This window comes from Eurosta solidaginis, chromosome 3 (assembly GCF_040869045.1).
Source record: "Eurosta solidaginis isolate ZX-2024a chromosome 3, ASM4086904v1, whole genome shotgun sequence".
Classification (NCBI taxonomy): Eukaryota; Metazoa; Arthropoda; class Insecta; order Diptera; family Tephritidae; genus Eurosta; species Eurosta solidaginis.
Window position 1 is genome coordinate 210,840,809 of NC_090321.1, and position 19,141 is coordinate 210,859,949.

A 19,141-nucleotide genomic window follows, 5' to 3' on the forward strand; every position below is an offset into this window, starting at 1 on the left:
TAACCAAATGTTGTCTGTTTGTAAGAGTTAATCGTGGATTGCGCGTATTGATTTAAATGTAGGAAAACATTTATTTCAAGCAATTTTTAATTTTATAATTTATTTAATAATTTGGGAAAAATTTAAGCAACGTGATATCAAGACAGACAAGGCGACAGCTGTTTCGATTATACCTTGTAATCTCTTCAAAGCCTTTTCTCGCGGGAGTGGGATTCGAACCCGCTCTCCTACGATAGTTGAAATGGTTACAAATGCATTCAGCTACGTCATGCCTTAGTTGTTGTAAAGTTTTTCCCAATTGCCTTTTTGCATATATTAATCTTCTACACAAAACATACTTCGAATGTCATATGTGTTGAAGTTATGCATGTTTGTAAGGCAGTTTCAGTGAAACTGGAATTGTTGCTGTTTTTGTTCTATTTATAGAACTACAACGAATTAACCAAATGTTGTCTGTTTGTAAGAGTTAATCGGGGATTGCCCGTATTGCTTTAAATGCATAAAAACATTTATTCCAAGCAATTTTTAATTTTATAATTTATTCAATAATTCAGGAAAAATTTAAACAACGTGACATCAGGACGGACAAGGCGACAGCTGTTTCGATTATACTTTGCAAATCTCTTCAAAGCCTTTTCTCCTGGGAGTGGGATTCGAACCCGCACTCCCACGATAGTTGAAATGGTTAGAAACGCATTCAGCTACGTCATGCCTTAGTTGTTGTAAAGTTTTTCCCAATTGCCTTCTTTTGCATAAATTAATCTTCTACACATCATAAGAGTTAATCGTGGATTGCGCGTATTGATTTAAATGTATGAAAACATTTATTTCAAGCAATTTTTAATTTTATAATTTATTTAGTAATTTGGGAAAAATTTAAGCAACGTGATATCAAGACGGACAAGGCGACAGTTGTTTCGATTATACCTTGTAAATCTCTTCAAAGCCTTTTCTCGCGGGAGTGGGATTCGAACCCGCTCTACTACGATAGTTGAAATGGTTACAAATGCATTCAGCTACGTCATGCCTTAGTTGTTGTAAAGTTTTTCTCAATTTCCTTCTTTTGCATAAATTAATCTTCTACACATCAAATACTTCGAATGTAATTATGTGTTGAATTTATGCATTTTTTAAGGCGGTTTCAGAGAAACTGGTATTGTTGCTGTTGTTGTTCTATTTATAGAACTACAACGAATTAACCAAATGTTGTCTATTTGTAAGAGTTAATCGGGGATTGCCCGTATTGCTTTAAATGCATAAAAACATTTATTCCAAGCAATTTTTAATTTTATAATTTATTCAATAATTCGGGAAAAATTTGAACAACGTGACATCAGGACGGACAAGGCGACAGCTGTTTCGATTATACTTTGCAAATCTCTTCAAAGCCTTTTCTCCTGGGAGTGGGATTCGAACCCGCACTCCTACGATAGTTGAAATGGTTAGAAACGCATTCAGCTACGTCATGCCTTAGTTGTTGTACAGTTTTTCCCAATTGCCTTCTTTTGCATAAATTAATCTTCTACACATCACATACTTCGAAGGTAATTATGTGTTGAATATATGCATGTTTGTAAAGCGGTTTCAGTATAGTTGCTGTTTCTGTTCATTTATAGAACTTAAAATTTTAAATTATTAAATAATCACCATATATGATGGAGAGAGAGGCCGCTTTAATTATGTTAAGTAAGCTCTTATGGCATATAAATAACAAGGTCTAAAAGTGTTTTACATTGGAACGATTTTCTGTCATCCCTTGCAAAATTTGGTCTCGAGATTCGAGACAAATCGGTTTCGGCATTGTGCCATCATCAGTGTCAATTCTCGTTCTGATCTGTTGTTGTCGTTTGTCCTGTATTTATAGTTCTTAGGTATTTGAACAGGTATTGTCAAAATTGGTGCTTGTGTATATTTAGTTATGTGTATGGCTGTGTGCTCATTCAGAACAGAGGGTGCGTTTTACTGATCGATTTGTACGGCTTACTGCGGCAGGTAAAAGTCCATAATTTTAGTCGGTTGACGTTTGAAATGACATTAGCAGATCAGAACGAAAATCGACACTGATGATGGCATAACGCCGAAACCGGTTTGTCTCGAAACCAAGTTTGACAAGGGATGACGGAAAATCGTTCCAATATACATCATTTATCCACCCTGTCGGAAAATCAACAAACAAAATAAATCAGCCTAAAAGTGCCCTTAAATAAGAATATTGCTTCCATTGTACTTAGGAAAACTAAAAAAATGTATGTCAATGCGGTGATCACATTACACCTCTGAACTAAGCATCCACGCCACAGTCCTACATGAAGATTAAATAACAAAATTCGCTTTCCAAATTCGTATGTTATAGCTTACGCGGAAAATAATTCGGCTCTTCCATTCCCACAGATCTTTCAAACCCTCTCAAGCCATGGCATGGTCTTGTTGAAAAGGTTCAATCTTCGCCTAAAATTACGCCACCCACCATATAGCGACAGAATAGAAATATCCAGCATGAGCAAAAGCAATCGCGGAAAACTTCTCTACCTGCACACGGCGCACATCCAAAAAGATTTCACTAAGTTTACATTTATAATCTTCGGCATTTGAAAGCACAGATTTGCTGATATCAACTGCTTGTCTGCCGTTATCTCGAGGGACTGGTTGCCAGTAAAACTATTTGCCGCTCAGGCAGGCTTGTGTACGTACCATATTGAGTCGAAGGTTTGCCGTTAGGGCATAATTAAGCCTTCATTTTGCTGGTACGACCCATTCGATGCTTCTTAAACAATTTTTCCACCGTCTCTCGGTTATGTGTAAGAGGCTTGCTGCTCGTTTTGTGCCCGTTTGTGTGATCGAATTAAATCGTTATACTTTTTAGGAGCGCATTTCACAATCTGATCATGAAAATCCTGAAAGCGGTAGTACGCCGAAAGGCTACTAGCACTTTTTGGAAGGCAAGCCGGCAGCAGTAGATGCATCTGTGGCATGCTTATCTACTTCTGATAATTGGCTGTGTGGAGGAGTTGCAGCCCAGAATGCTAAGTTTTTACTAAAAAGCACTTCATGGTAGGTATATACTCAGAGGTCACTAACGGCCACTGTCGGCCGCCGTCAGACTTCATATTTCGAGTGCGGAAGATCGTTGCGTGAGAAAAAAGAGCATACCACAAAGGTCTGGGGGTTCCTTCCCTAAACCAAAGGATTAACCCACAATCCCGGCTGCTACAGAGCTACCTTCCATCATGGCATCTATTTTGTATTGTGGTATGCGGTGGTGTCCAAAGAGCTATAACCGAAGTTTTCGCATTTATTCTAGGCAAATATCCCAAAGCATCCATTAGGGTTTATCAAACGTCAGCCATGCTTTAACACTTGTATGTTCTCTGTGGTGCTACCTTAGCGTCTGGAGTTAAATGCTCTAATGCTCAATTTCAGTAACTGGGCAGTAGCTTGTTCAATACTTTAGTTTCCCTAGCCTACTTTGCTTGTATGAAAATTGTTGACGTTCTAACACCTCAAATTTAAGATAAGTCCGCGCAATACTTCTAATTGAAGAAATTAAAATTAATTAACAACTTGGTTCAGCCTTCACAAGTGGGTCTTGCTTTTTTTTTCTTTTTTTTTTATAAGAGAATGCCTCAAACTTAGTGTGGGACCATAAGTTGCACTAAAACTCCTGCCACCTAAGTACAATTTCACTCCGATACTACCGCCAAATACTCCGCTGGAAGGTGAGTGTTTTCCTACCTTGTTCTTGTATCCGAGCCCAAACAATCACTTCATAAAGAGAGAGTTAATACTGCGTCTTCTCTCCTACGTCGTTATTGTTACGGATCTCTTTAAATTTTCTGGTCACCGCTACCACAGACTTCCCAGGCTTCTTATCCACTTCAATATATCTGCGAAAGCGTCATACGACCTTATCCATTTCTCGTTATTTTCGAGCATCTGCTACCGAATATCTTGCGCGTGGAATCGTCTGCAATTATGATAGGCACGCCCCATCTACAGCTATGGCACCTTGGACATTCAAACTGCTTCACCTTCATAATGGTCGCATATGTTATTCTCTTCGTGCCTTCATTCGTAGGTGTCAGCAACCATCCAGCGTTAGCTTTCCAATACTTGACGTAACAAGAAGATGCTTCCAATGTTCCTCGGTTTTTATCAACACGTTTTATTTAGAGGCCTTCCTTCCTTAATGCAGTTCACATAAAAATAAAAAAATAAATAAATGTAAGGCGCGATAATCTCTGAAGAGATCTAAGGCCGAGCTTTTCTTCCAATTTGCGACGTGCTCCTCTTGATTTCGCCTACAAATTGGCCGGACGGGACCTACATGATAGATAGATAGATAGATAGATGTTGTGAGGTTAAGCACTGCGACCTATTGGTCCATTGTGCCCTCAATTCTCTTTACAACACTTCATCCAAGCTGAGTTCCCTGAGAAAATCCAGAATGGTTATCGGCTTCAGAGAGTGTATGTGACTATTTCCTAGTTTGGATGATCCTTGGATTCTAAGTCTTCGTCTCGCGACTGCCTCACATTCCTTCAGGATGTGTTCTGCAGACTCATCTTCGACATCACAGAAGCGACAGAGGCTACTAGCTGATATGCCCAATTTATGCATGTGGCTCTTTAGCCTACAGTGACCTGTTACAATCCTAAGGCTACTTTTTGGGAGGTTAATCATAGCCTTATATCGCTTCGAGTTGTACCCTCCTATTAGTGCCTTTGCCCGCCGAAATCTTGGACTCTCGCGCCAGTGTTGTTCTCTGAGGCACGCCTCCTTTTGTATAAAGTCCTCCCTTGTTGTATGTGACCCTATTGGCACCATAGGCTCGGGTCCTATTGGCTTTCCGGCCGCTGACAACTTGGCAAGCTCGTCGGCTCGCTCGTTACCATCCACTCCTCTGTGTCCAGGTACCCATGCCAGACGGATGGTGTTGTTGATTCCTAAATTGTTTAACCTCTCCACGCACTCAAGGACTGTTGATGATTTGATCTCAGCCGAAGCTAATGCCTTGAGTGCAGCCTGACTGTCGCTGAGTATAACGATTTTCTCGTTGGTATATCCCCGCTGTAGATTTATCTCTGCATACCGGCTTATGGCAACAACTTCGGCCTGGAAGATGCTCGGATATTTTCCGAGTGGTAGGGATATTTTGGTTCGGGGCCCGAAGATCCCCGCTCCTATGCCCTCCGGTGTCTTCGAGCCATCGGTGTACCATATTATAGTGTGTTCCTGGTGAAGCATGGAACCTACATGTTTTATGTCGACTCCGAACGGCATCTGCAAGGCAGATGAGTTTTCACTGGGAGCTTTTCATGGCAGAAATACACCCGGAGCGCTTGTCAAACACTGCCGAGGGGCGACCCCGCTTAGAAAAATTTTCTTCTAATTTAAAAACTTTATTTCTAAAATTTTGATGTTGCCTTTTCCGGGGTGCGAACCCAGGGCATACGGTGTGGTAGGCGGAGCACGCTACCATCACACCACGGTGGCCGCAGTTCACATACATATCTCTATAACCGGGAAAATACATAGTGCACCGCTGCCACATATGAGTCCGTTACGTTCCTCTACCTCCACCGATGCTAGCCCGACTACTTCGGTAACGTCGTTTTTGAAAATCGAGCAATCCGCTACTTGATGTTGATAATATCTAACGAAAAGATTTTTTTAACGCGGATTTGTTCTAAGCCCCCCACCTCGCTTGTGAGCCAGGAATAGTATGTACCTTTCGCAGAGTTAAATACTCCTTCATGTTGCTAATGGCCTTAAAAATTGAATCATCAACTGTAATATTAAAGAAAAATGCAAAAAATCCAAATCTGATACATCTCCTCATGTTAATATGTCTGTAAATTTCGTTAGAATATGATAATATACCAAGTTTAATCTAATCAAGTGCTTGCTTAAAAGTCTCTGCCAATTAGACTACTCGCTTCCAGCAAACTAGCTGACTCTTCTCTTACTCATAAATTTTGCTCCAATAGCGCGCATTTTGGGGATGCTTTCATTGTAAACAAGATGAGATGCGATGAGACGAGATGAGATGTGAGATCATATCCATTGAGGCAATGAAGAAACTAGCTCACTCCGAGCTATTGTCATAACTCTTTCAAAGTAGTTGGCGAGGAAAAAAATTATTAAAGAAGATGAATGAAAAAATCAATACAAAACAAGTAAGGAAGGCTAAGTTCGTGTGTAACGGAACATTACATACTCAGTTGAGAGCTGTGGAGACAAAGTAAGGGAAAATCACCATGTTGTAAAACGAACCTAGGGTAATCCTGGAATGTGTTTGTATGACATGTGTATTAAATGGAAGGTATTAAAGAGTATTTTAAGAGGAATTGGGCCATAGTTCTATAGATGGACGCTATTTAGGGATACCGCCATAAAGGTGGACCAGGCCTGACTCTAGAATTTGTTTGTACGATATGAGTATCAAATGAAAGGTGTTAATGAGTATTTTAAAAGGGCGTGGGCCTTAGTTCTATAGGTGGACTCCTTTTTGGAATATGGTTATAAAAGTGGACCAGGGTTGACTCCAGAATGCGTTTGTACAATATGGGTATCAAACGAAAGGTGCTAATAAGTTTTTTAAAACGGAGTGGGCCTTAGTTCTATGCGTGGACGCCCTTACGGGATATCGCCATAAACGTGGACCAGGGGTGACTCTAGAATGCGTTTGCACAATATGGGTATCAAATGAAAGGTGTTAATGAGTATTTTAAAAGTCCGTGGGCCTTAGTTCTATAGGTGGACGCCTTTTCGAGATATCGCCATAAAGGTAGGCCAGGGGTGACTCTAGAACTATTTTGTACGATATGGGTATCAAATGAAAGGTGTTAATGAGTAGTTTAAAAAGGAGTGGGCCTTAGTTCTATATGTGAACTCCTTTTCGAGATATCGCCTTAACCGTGGACCAGGGGTAACTCTAGAATGTGTTTGTACGATATGGGTATCAAATTAAAGGTATTAATGAGGGTTTTAAAAGGGAGAGGCCCTTAGTTGTAGATGTGAAGGCATTTTCGAGATATCGACCAAAATGTGGACCAGGGTGATCCAGAACATCGTCTGTCGGGTACCGCTTATTTATTTATATATGTAATACCACGAACAGTATTCCTTCCAAGATTCCAAGGGCTTTTGATTTCGCCCTGCAATTTTTATTTTCTTCTACTTAATATGGTAGGTGTCACACCCATTTTACCAAGTTTTTTTTTCTAAAGTTATATTTTGCGTCAATAGACCAATACAATTACCATGTTTCATCCCTTTTTTCGTATTTGGTATAGAATTATGGCATTTTTTTCATTTTTCGTAATTTTCGATATCGAAAAAGTGGGCGTGGTCATAGTCGGATTTCGGCCATTTTTTACACCAATACAAAGTGAGTTCAGATAAGTACGTGAACTGAGTTTAGTAAAGATATATCGATTTTTGCTCAAGTTATCGTGTTAAAGGCCGAGCGGAAGGACAGACGGTCGACTGTGTATAAAAACTGGGCGCGGCTTCAACCGATTTCGCCCTTTTTCAAAGAAAACAGTTATCGTCCTAGAGTCTAAGCCATTACCAAATTTCACAAGGATTGGTTATTTTTGTTCGACTTATGTCATTATGGCAGTATCCTAGACAAATTAAATGAAAAAGGGCGGAGCCACGCCCGTTTTGAAATTTTGTTTTATTTTTGTATTTTATTGCAACATATCATTACTGGAGTTGAATGTTGAGATAATTTACTTATATACTGTAAATATTATTAACTTTTTTTTTTTAAATTTGAATTAAAAAAAAAAAATGTTTTTAAAAGTGTGCGTGGTCGTTCTCCGATTTTGCTAATTTTTATTAAGCAGACATATAGTAATAAGAGTAACGTTCCTGCCAAATTTCATCATGATATCTTCAACGACTGCCAAATTACAGCTTGCAAAACTTCTAAATTACCTTCTTTTAAAAGTGGGCGGTGCCACGCCCATTGTCCAAAATTTTACTAGATTTCTATTCTGCGTCATAAGTGCAACTCACCTACCAAATTTCATCGTTTAGTCCGTATTTGGTAATGAATTATCGCACTTTTTCTATTTTTCGAAATTTTCGATATCGAAAAAGTGGGCGTGATTATTGTCCGATATCATTCATAGAGATGAGTGCCCAGGAACCTACATACCAAATTTCATCAAGATACCTCAAAATTTACTCAAGTTATCATGTTAACGGACAGACGGACGGACGGACGGACATGGCTCAATCGAATTTTTTTTCGATACTGATGATTTTGATATATGGAAGTCTATATCTATCTCGATTCCTTTATACCTGTACAAACAACCGTTATCCAATCAAGGTTAATATACTCTGTGAGCTCTGCTCAACTGAGTATAAAAACAAGTAAGGAAGGTTAAGTTCGGGTGTAACCGAACATTACATACTCAGTTGAGAGCTATGGTGACAGCATAAGGGAAACCATGTAGGAAAATGAACCGAGGGAAACCCTGGAATGTGCTTGTATGACATGTGTATCAAATGAAAGGCATTAAAGAGTATTTTATGAGGGAGTGGGCCATAGCTCTATAGGTGGACGCCATATAGGGATGTAGCCATAAAGGTGGATCAGGGTTGGCTCTAGAATGCGTTTGAACGATATGGGTATCAAATTAAAGGTATTAATGAGGGTTTTAAAAGGGAGTGGTGGTTGTTGTATAGGTGGTCGCCTTTTCGAGATATCGCCATAAAGGTGGACCAGAGGTGACTCTAGAATGCGTTTGTACGATATGGGTATCAAATGAAAGGTGTTAATGAGTATTTTAAAAGGAGTAATCCTGAGTTCCATAGGTGGACGCCGTTTCGAGATATCGCCACAAAGGTGGACCAGGGGTGACCCTAGAATTTGTTTGTACAATATGGGCATCAAACGAATGGTGTTAATGAGTATTTTAAAAGGGAGTGGGCCTTAGTTCTATAGGTGGATGCCGTTTCGAAATATCGCCATAAAGGTGGACCAGGAGTGACTCTAGAATGTGTTTGTACGATGTGGGTATCAAATTAAAGGTATTAATGAGGGTTTTAAAAGGGAGTGGTGGGTGTTGTATAGGTGATCGCCTTTTCGAGATATCGCCATAAAGGTGGACCAGGGGTGACTCTAGAATGCGTTTGTAAGATATGGGTATCAAATGAAAGGTGCTAATGAGTATTTTAAAAGGGAGTAATCCTTAGTTCCATAGGTGGACGCCGTTTCGAGATATCGCCATAAAGGTGGACCAGGGGTGACCCTAGAATTTGTTTGTACAATATGGGCATCAAACGAAAGGTGATAATGAGTATTTTAAAAGGGAGTGGGCCTTAGTTCTATAAGTGGACGCCGTTGCGAAATATCTCCATAAAGGTGGACCAAGGGTGACTCTAGAATATGTTTGTACGATATGGGTATCAAATGAAAGGAGTTAATGAGTATTTTAAAAGGGAGTGGGCCTTAGTTCTATAGGTGGACGCCTTTTCGAGGTATCGCAATAAAGGTGGACCCGGGGTGACTCTAGACTTTGTTTGCACGATATGGGTATCAAATGAAAGGTGTTAATGCATATTTTTAAAAGGGAGTGTGCCTTAGTCCTATAGGTGGACGCCTTTTCGAGATATCGCCATAAAGGTGGACCAGGGGTGACTCTAGAATGAGTTTGTACGATATGGGTATCAAATTAAAGGTATTAATGAGAGTTTTAAAAGGGAGTGGTGGTAGTTGTATATGTGAAGGCGTTTTCCAGATATCGACCAAAATGTGGACCAGGGTGACCCAGTACATCATCTGCTGGATACCGATAATTTATTTATATATGTGATACCTGCCAAGATTTTAAGTGTTTTTTATTTCGCCCTGCAGAACTTTTTCATTTTCTTCTACTTAATATGGTCGGTGTCACAACCATTTTATAAAGTTTTTTCTAAAGTTATATTTCGCGTAAATAAACCAATCCAATTACCATGTTTCATCCCTTTTTTCGTATTTGGTATAGAATTATGGCATTTTTTTCATTTTTCGTAATTTTCGATATCGAAAAAGTGGGCGTGGTCATAGTCGGATTTCGTTCATTTTTCATACCAAGATAAAGTGAGTTCAAGTAAGTACGTGAACTAAGTTCAGTAAAGATATGTCGATTTTTGCTCAAGTTATCGTGTTAACGGCCATGCAGAAGGACAGACGGACGACTGTGTATAAAAACTGGGCATGGCATCAACCGATTTCGCCCATTTTCACAGAAAACAGTTAACGTCATAAAATCTATGCCCGTACCAAATTTCAAAATTATTGATTAATTTTTTTTCGACTTATGGCGTTAAAAGTATCCTAGACAAATTAAATGAAAAAGGGCGGAGCCACGCCCATTTTGAAATTTTCTTTTATTTTTGTATTTTGTTGCACCATATCATTACTGGAGTTGAATGTTGACATAATTTACTTATATACTGTAAAGATATTAAATTTTTTGTTAAAATTTTACTTAAAAAAAATTTTTTTTTTTAAAAGTGGGCGTGGTCCTTCTCCGATTTTGCTAATTTTTATTAGACGTACATATAGTAATTGGAGTAACGTTCCTGCCAAATTTTATAATGATATCTTCAACGACTGCCAAATTACAGCTTGCAAAATTTTTAAATTACCTTCTTTTAAAAGTGGGCGGTGCCACGCCCATTGTCCAATATTTTACTAATTTTCTATTCTGCGTCATAAGTTCAACTCATCTACCAAGTTTCGTCGCTGTATCGGTCTTTTGTAATGAATTATCGCACTTTTTCGGTTTCTCGAAATTTTCGATATCGAAAAAGTGGGCGTGGTTATAGTCCGATATCGTTCGTTTTAAATAGCGATCTGAGATGACTGCTCAGGAACCTGCATACCAAATTTCATCAAGATACCTCAAAATTTACTCAAGTTATCGTGTTAACGGACGGACGGACGGACGGACGGACGGACATGGCTCAATCAAATTTTTTTTCGATCCTGATTATTTTGATATATGGAAGTCTATATCTATCTCGATTCCCTTATATATGTACAACCAACCGTTATCCAATCAAACTTAATATACTCTGTGAGCTCTGCTCAACTGAGTATAATTATAGAGAAGCCGAGGAAAGGAAGCCAACAAACATAAAGTGGACTAACAAACGAGCAGATGATAAAACAACAAAGAACTAAGAAAGCAAAACAAAAAAATTGCAATTCGGCAAAAATATGAAAAAAATTCTATAAAAAGACGACACATATTGCCTTTATTTGTAGTTAGGTGAATGTATAGTGGAAAGAGGAAGAATATATAGAACAACAACAACTACTAAGAGTAGTGTATAAAAACATGTACTTCAGTGGATCTTTAGTAGTTTGGGATTCAATGTAGAGGTTTAATGGCGCTGTTGAATGAAAATTGTAGCCTTCAACGTCAACACTTTCACCGCCTTTCCACTTTGTTTAATACGCGGTGGCTCCAAAAAAATAGAAACAAAAAGAAATATATGAACAACATATACGTTATTTAGGTATATATGTTTGGGTGTGTGCGTTTATGTGAATCAGAATGGATTTCGACGTACGCCCAATAGACAAAATGTACATGGTAGTGTGGAGGTCATTGTATGTGGGGGCCAACATGCGAAATATGAAATGTGTTGATATGTAAACATGTGCACTTTAACCCTTTCGTAATATTGAGTAGACACAGTGTTGCGTAAGTGATGAAAATGCGTCAAAAGTCTTTAAGTAATTAAGAAAGTCTAGATTTCTTAAGCTGCATAAAAAGTGCCCCTAATTAGGGAAAGGAGTTCTTTCGGAGCCATAAAACTCTAATTTTCAAGACATCTTTAGTTATCATTTCAGTCTTTCTTGAATTATCGTAAAAATCATTTATGATCACTGCACATTGTGTTCTGTTTACAAAAAATTTCTTTGCAAGCATACGAGGGAGTTCTTTTGGAGCCACTTTTAGAGTCTGTAATTATGAAATTATGAAACTTTCGAATCATATTTAAAAATATTTTGTTATAGCATTCCCAATAAATTGCAAACATACGTGGGAGCCATTTTCGAGTCATCTTTTAAACTCAAGAATGGTTAGTTTACAGTCACATCACATTGTAAGTAAAAAGGTGTCATTTTCCAAACATATTTTTATATCGTTAGTGTTCAAGTTATGTATATTTTTGCTGCAGATAGAACTAGCCGGTTTGTGAAGACCTCACACTATACTGAATGAGTCCAAGTCTTATTTTGTTGTAGCATTTTCCAAAAAAAAAGTTTTTTCAAAAGTATAAGTGAGTAATTTTCGAGTCATATCTTCTTCGAGTTATTAACAGATCGCAGTATATTTTGTTAACGTTTTATTAAATCACGTTGCAAACATATAAGGAATCGAGTAATCTTTTAATAGTCGAACATAATCAATCTTTGAGTTAGATTTATAATCATTTGTAATCGCTGTACACGAAGCAGTCATTTTCACCCATTTCTCAATCACGGTAATGATGCGTCTATAGTCTTATTCTAAAAGCAGCAGTTATTTTAATACTGTGGCGAATATTAGCAGCATTGTGATGTTAGTAAATAATCACAACAACAAAAGCAAGCAGCCACTCTTATGTAAATGTACACATTAAAGCAAGCAACACTTACGTACACAGAAGGCGACGATAAATATCTCACATACACATATGTAGTCATCAGCTAAAAGAAGAAGTTGTTACTCACACATACATCTATATAGCTATGTAACCAGGTATGATATACAACTGTTCTAGAAGGTGAAACTTCTCGACCTTGGGAGAAATATGCGAACGAGGCAACAGAGGGTAGCGTAAGCTGAGGAATAGCCATTCAGGTTGATTTAAATGCGCATTTGTGAAGTACGTGATGTTGAATTATAATTGTACTACTCCCAAAGTAGTCTAAATAAGGACAATTTTGCAATACTGAATATTGGAGTTATTTTTTCGACAGTTAAGCGATACGAACGTTATCAGAAGGCGCATAGTTAACAGAAATCCCCAGAACTCGTTACAATACAATCTGGGTACAGTGAGTGGGTACAATTGAACCCAATGTAGTTGCCTTGGGGAATACGGAGTACTCCGGCCACCTGTAGTCTGCTCCTCTATCTGCCTCGAGTCTGCTAAGCAAATTCTGAGAGAAAACTACTCCTAACTGTGGTAGCGAGATCCTTTTAGCCGGAAATGGAGAGCAAGCGGTCTGCTGAAATTATTCGGTTCACCAAAGGTCATCTAATGATAGTGATTGGGTCTTTGACAGATAGTATTTATTTTCTGAAAACATCTCCTGTATTTCCCACTATAGAAACTATGTAACCATAAAAAATAAGAGAAGCAGCGATTTCTACCTGTGAATATGACTGAAAGTTGAATGACATTTCAATTGCAGTTCACTAAACCACTTAACAAAAATCACATTCACTCACAAAATTTCAGCATTTGTTACAACAAAGAAAATATATCTGCGATAATGATAAGGCCATTTGACTGTCACGACATCAGTCGTAGTTTACAGCGTCAACTGATTGCTTAAAAATATCCCAGCTAATTTCGCTTGTGACTGGAGCTGTGATTGAGTCTGTGTTTGCCACTATCGGGTAGTGTAGTCAGTCGGTATACAGTCGGTATTCAGTCACGTGATTTCTCCGAAGCTGTCACTGCTTTTTACCACGCCCTTTGTGTCACTGCAACAAAATCACACGTAGATGAATATTTTTGAACTTGCCTGACAATTCCATATTGGCGACAGCAATACATAACCCAAAAAATCCCCAATGGTTCCCAAATAAGGCGTGAGGGACTGCCGTCACCCCAATGCTATCAATCCTAGGGGCACTCGAAAACCGATCATCCAAGGATTGTGAAACTCCGTGGCCAATATAAATATTAATTTTTACTATCCAGATTTCACAAAAATGCAACACTGTTCATCTGACACTTTAGTGAGTATATGCGATACTTATCTGCCAAAGCTGGCATGCAAACGTGCTTTTACTATCCAAAAGAAGCTAAGTTATAAATGCTCACTCATGCACTTACTCATGCTCTTATTCCCCATTTTTGTACAACCAAATTAAGTTGTTATACTCATGGAAAAATATGCAAATTGTTTGTGCTACATGTCAGACGTAAACTTTTTATGACCAAATGACATGTAAGCCTGCAAAAGCATCAACAGCATGAACTGTCGCCTTGGCATAGTAGCCACCCATTACATCCATTAAACAGCAAGCGCTAGTCGAGGAGAAAGAGTTTGAAGTCTATAAATGAAAATAAAAAATATAAAAAATCGTAAGCAACACACACACAGACACAGAAACGCGTACTAGCTCAACAGTAGCAATAAACTTTTAAAGCGCGTCACTCACACTAACGCGGCGGGTAACGCGCTGCTATATATTACCCTTTCTCTAGGATTTATTTGAGCGCTGCTCTATAACTCCTGCAATTTTTTTGTTTTTGTTATGCTTTCATGTGCTTTTTGCTGTAGTTGTTGTTGTTGTAGCAGTGCTTCGCCCCACATAATAGACGCGACCGATCACAAACTGTCATCAATATCCTCTAACGGGAGTCCAAGGAAACTTGCTGTTTCAACAGGGGTGGACCATAGGGAAAGGGGTGTTAGAGGCGTTGGTTTCACATTACAATTATAGAGATGGTTGGTGTCATGTGGGGACACATTGCAAGCGGGGCATACATTTTGTATGTCGGGGTTGATTCTGGATAGGTAATAGTTTAACGTGTTACAGTATCCAGAACGAAGTTGAGCCAGAGTGACACGCGTTTCCCTGGGGAGTATGCGTTCCTCTTCCGCAAGTTTTGGATACTTTACTTTGAGTACTGGGTTCACCGGGCAATTCCCGGCATAAAGGTCCGACGCCTGTTTGTGGAGTTCACCAAGGTGGTGGTGGTGTTTGTGCTTTTTGTCATATTTTACGTTGTCGCTGTAGCCGGCATTTTGTCTGGCGCCAGCGCCCGTGAGTTCGTAGTACTTCGGGATCACTCATACTCAATACTTCCACTGAGCGCCATGCCTCCACGGGTTTAACGCACAATTTTTTCGCGCTTACTAAAGCAACACATTTTAAGCGCAGCGCGCCACCTATCCATAGGCGAGGTTTACAAATATTTATAATTTTGTTAGCGCTGCTGTACATTTAATTTGTAACTCTAAAAAAATTTGTGGGGGGCAGTTTGATAGAAGCGCTTTCGTAACGTCTCGTCAGTTTGTTAAGCGCACACAAAAACCAAAGCGATAGAAGGTGCTCAACGCGGTACGCGATATACGCGCGGTGCTGAAATCATTAAAAAGTAAAATTGCCAACCTCCAAAATATTTAGAGCGCTTACAAAGAACTGTGATAATAGTTGAAACGCGCTCAAATTATACAAAGCCGCAGTTTTTTTTTGTTGACTCAGCCATTGCAGTGGGCGTAACTCAAATAATCACTTTGCGCCCCGTTAGCATATGGTGCGCTGCGACCGCATTCGCTCAGTTAATTAAGACATTTCATGCGCTTCACCACTCGGTAATTTTAGTTAGCAAGCCAGCTTGCTTCACTATACTTAAATGCTTTGTAGCCTTCACATGGGCTTGATTGCATTGTGTGGTTGTGATAGTTGATGGTAGGCGGTACACGAACATATACTTAAAGGCGCGCGCGCGATAAAGTTATTACGATTAGGCGTGATTTTTTTTTTTGTGATTTCTTTGTTTTGTTTTGCTCTAATTTTAGTTTTTCATTCGGTTGTTGCACGACATTTATGTTCACGCGAAATGCGGTGCATGAATAGGCTACCGTTGCGGTGCCATATACGCTGCGCGCTCGCTATGTTGCTTGTATGCGCGACATGTGCGAAAATATTAAACTACAAAATATAAATTAACTTGTTGAAATACCTCTCACTCTACCACCCTGCAGTATTTACAAGCGTGAAATCAGCAACTAATATTGTAAATGGTGCCACATGCAACATCAAAATTTTCTTTTTTGCTTTTACTAAATTTATCTTTACTTTATTGCATTTTGCAAAACGAGCGCGCTTGTTTTGGCCATAGCGCTGAAATCCATAGTGCGCGCGATATGGTTATGTCTTCGCCGTGGTTGTTGTTGCGCTGCGCATGTGGCAATTCCTGTGTATGTGGCAATTTCCTGTGCTCCTTTTTGTATGAGAACACGTAATCAAATTAAGCAATTATTACTGCTCCGTTTGTGCAGCGCTGCAGAAAACAATAACAACAATAATGACGACGACGACGACATGTAAAGCGCATATCAACAAACGTACAAATGTTGGGGCGCGCACAAATGCGACGTGTTCAAACCAAGCAATCAAACGGAAGCAACAGTCGTGGACAGCACAGCTGAGGCATGGAGGGGGTGATGAGGCACTCAACTTATAACCAAATAACCAGTGGATAACTGAATTTGTGTTGAAAGGATTACATTGTTATTTCGTCATACATTGTTGTTGTTGTTGTAGTTCGGTTGCCTGCTGTCGCTAGGTGGTCATCATTTCACAAAATCAAAGCAATTGTCGTTTAAAGCTACACTGTGTAACTAACTAAATTGACTCAACTGATGATGTCTCCGGCGTTGTTGGACAAAACGCGCGCTCATTATCTACACATGACAAACAAAATTTAGAGGCGTGACCTGCGAAACAACTATGCTTACTCAAATACAATGGTAGGACTACACAAATAGCTGAGTTAGCGACAACTATAAAGCTGTAGTATGTACAGCTGTGTGGAGAAAAAGAGCAAAATCGCGATTCCGCTACCGGATATATGAGGAAGCAGTTCCGCGCTGATGTAAGAGGTAGCGATGGGATAAAGTCGAGGGGACATGACAAGACTTATTTATGCTTGGAAATCTTTAAGGAAGAGCTATTTTGTAACTCACAAGAGCGAGGAGCCATATACAAAATAAAAATCAGCAAAAAAAAAAATAGTGCTGCGGTCTAGGAGGGCTTAGAATATACCCGCGCTAGGTATGCTTGTCGTAAAAAATGACCAAACTCCAAATTCCGTGCCTGGGTTGTGCGCTAGACTTTTGATTTGCCACGTAAAAACACATACAGTAATGCCATCGGCGGCCACCGTGGTATGATGGTAGCGTGCTCCGCCTACCACACTGGATGCCCGGGGTTCAAACCCCGGACAAAGCAACATCAAAAATTTTAGAAATAAGGTTTTTCAATTAGAAGAAAATTTTTCTAAGCGGGGTCGCCCCTCTGCAGTGTTTGGCAAGTGCTCCGGGTGTATTTCTGCCATGAAAAGTTCTCAGTGAAAACTCATCTGCCTTGCAGATGCCGTTCGGAGTCGGCATAAAATCATGTAGGTCCCGCCCGGCCAATTTGTAGGGAAAATCAAGAGGAGCACGACGCAAATTGGAAGAGAAGCTCGGGCTTAGATCTTTTCGGAGTTTATCGCGCCTTACATTTTTTTTTAATTAATGCCATCTGCGACTGAAAATTTCTAGAACTTGAAAAATTTATTGACAGACATTTCTGCAGAACCACCAATGGCCGACGATGCAGATTGAGTTTACTGCGCAACCGAGACTTCCGGAAAATGGTTGTCCAACAGAAGCTTCAGAGATTATTTAGACATCCGACTTCGCCATTTTCGTAGCGGCTCCCCCACAAACTCCAATTAGCTATTTATATTATAAATTTACAAACACACCCTGTTGAGCTATAGCACTACACTCGTTCTGGCTCTATTGAGGAGCTACCTACGTCGAGATGCCGGCAGATAAAAGTTTAAAAAGCTCTCATTGCGCAGAGCTGTTTAAATGTGGATTTTCTTTCTGAGATGGTCTAACTGGTCACCGGAGTCATCACAGGCAATAGCTGCTCAAACTTCTTTCAGATCATAAGATGTTTTCTCCTGTACTCTCATATAAGGCTTATGAACGTTATTCATGTGGTGACATCGAAATCAGGCTTATCGATTTTAAAGCTTTTTGCACCTCGCAACTGAATGAAGGAACCATTCGGGTATCATTCCTTTCAACCGACATTACAAAGTCTGGTGCTTAAGCTTTCAAGCGTCCCGCTCAACAATCCTCATCATACCACTTATTGTCCTAAGCTAACTGAAACCAGTTAATATCCACACAGTGCGATACGTAGTAAAGTTCCGCATTGACGGGTCCTTTAAGATATCATTTAAGTACTCAAAATTTTCTAATTCCCTGCTTATTTATTATTCACAGCTGTACAAAATATATATGTAAACTTTAATTTGTTCATATTCATATCCGGGTTCGTATATAGACAAGCGTTGACCAACGGTGAGATTTTTTAACGCCTTTGTCGCCTACAACAGCCCGTGGTTATTTGTTTGTCCATGGCGTGTGGAGGTGGCATAAATGTAACTAACGTGCGACATGTTCTTGTTACGACACAGTTTAAATGTTGTTGTAGTAGTTATTTTGTTGTTGCCTTACAACACCTATTATACCCTGATTGCAAGTACTGTACTTTGTTTTTATTTATTTTTTAACAATTTCTTTGTGCAGCAAATTTTTGTTCGTGCAGAGATAAACTTGTACGCTTTTACAATTAGTGTCACCAACAGTATGTTCGTTAGTTAATGGCACAATGTGCTTTTGGTGACGAGAAAGCAATACAAAGGTAAACATATAAAGTCGTAAAACTTGCTTTAATCTTACTAGCTGCTCACTTTTATTGTGTGGTATCTGAAGCCAATTTTGTACCAAACGGACATAGAGTTGACAAATATTGGTGATTATGGCACAGCGACTGAAAGACCTGAGACCATATCATTGTTTTGGGAACAAGCTTTGGGGAACACCTAAGGAACTTGGAGCAGGGTTTTCAAAGAAAATAAAGTATCGACAGAGGGCATCAACATCAGGAAGGGTTAAATTTAAATTTTCGTTTGATGCCACTAGAAGTGTTCGTGCAAGAGCTCTACGCTCTACACAGCGTTATTGTGATATTGCAACGATGCTCCGACAGTGGCGAATATTAAAAAGCTTTCTCTGCAGAAGCTACCAGAAGAAGGACGAAGAGGAATCGATTTATCACTTTCTGCCGATGTCCAGGACTGCAGATAGAACGACTCACCTTCTGGGTAC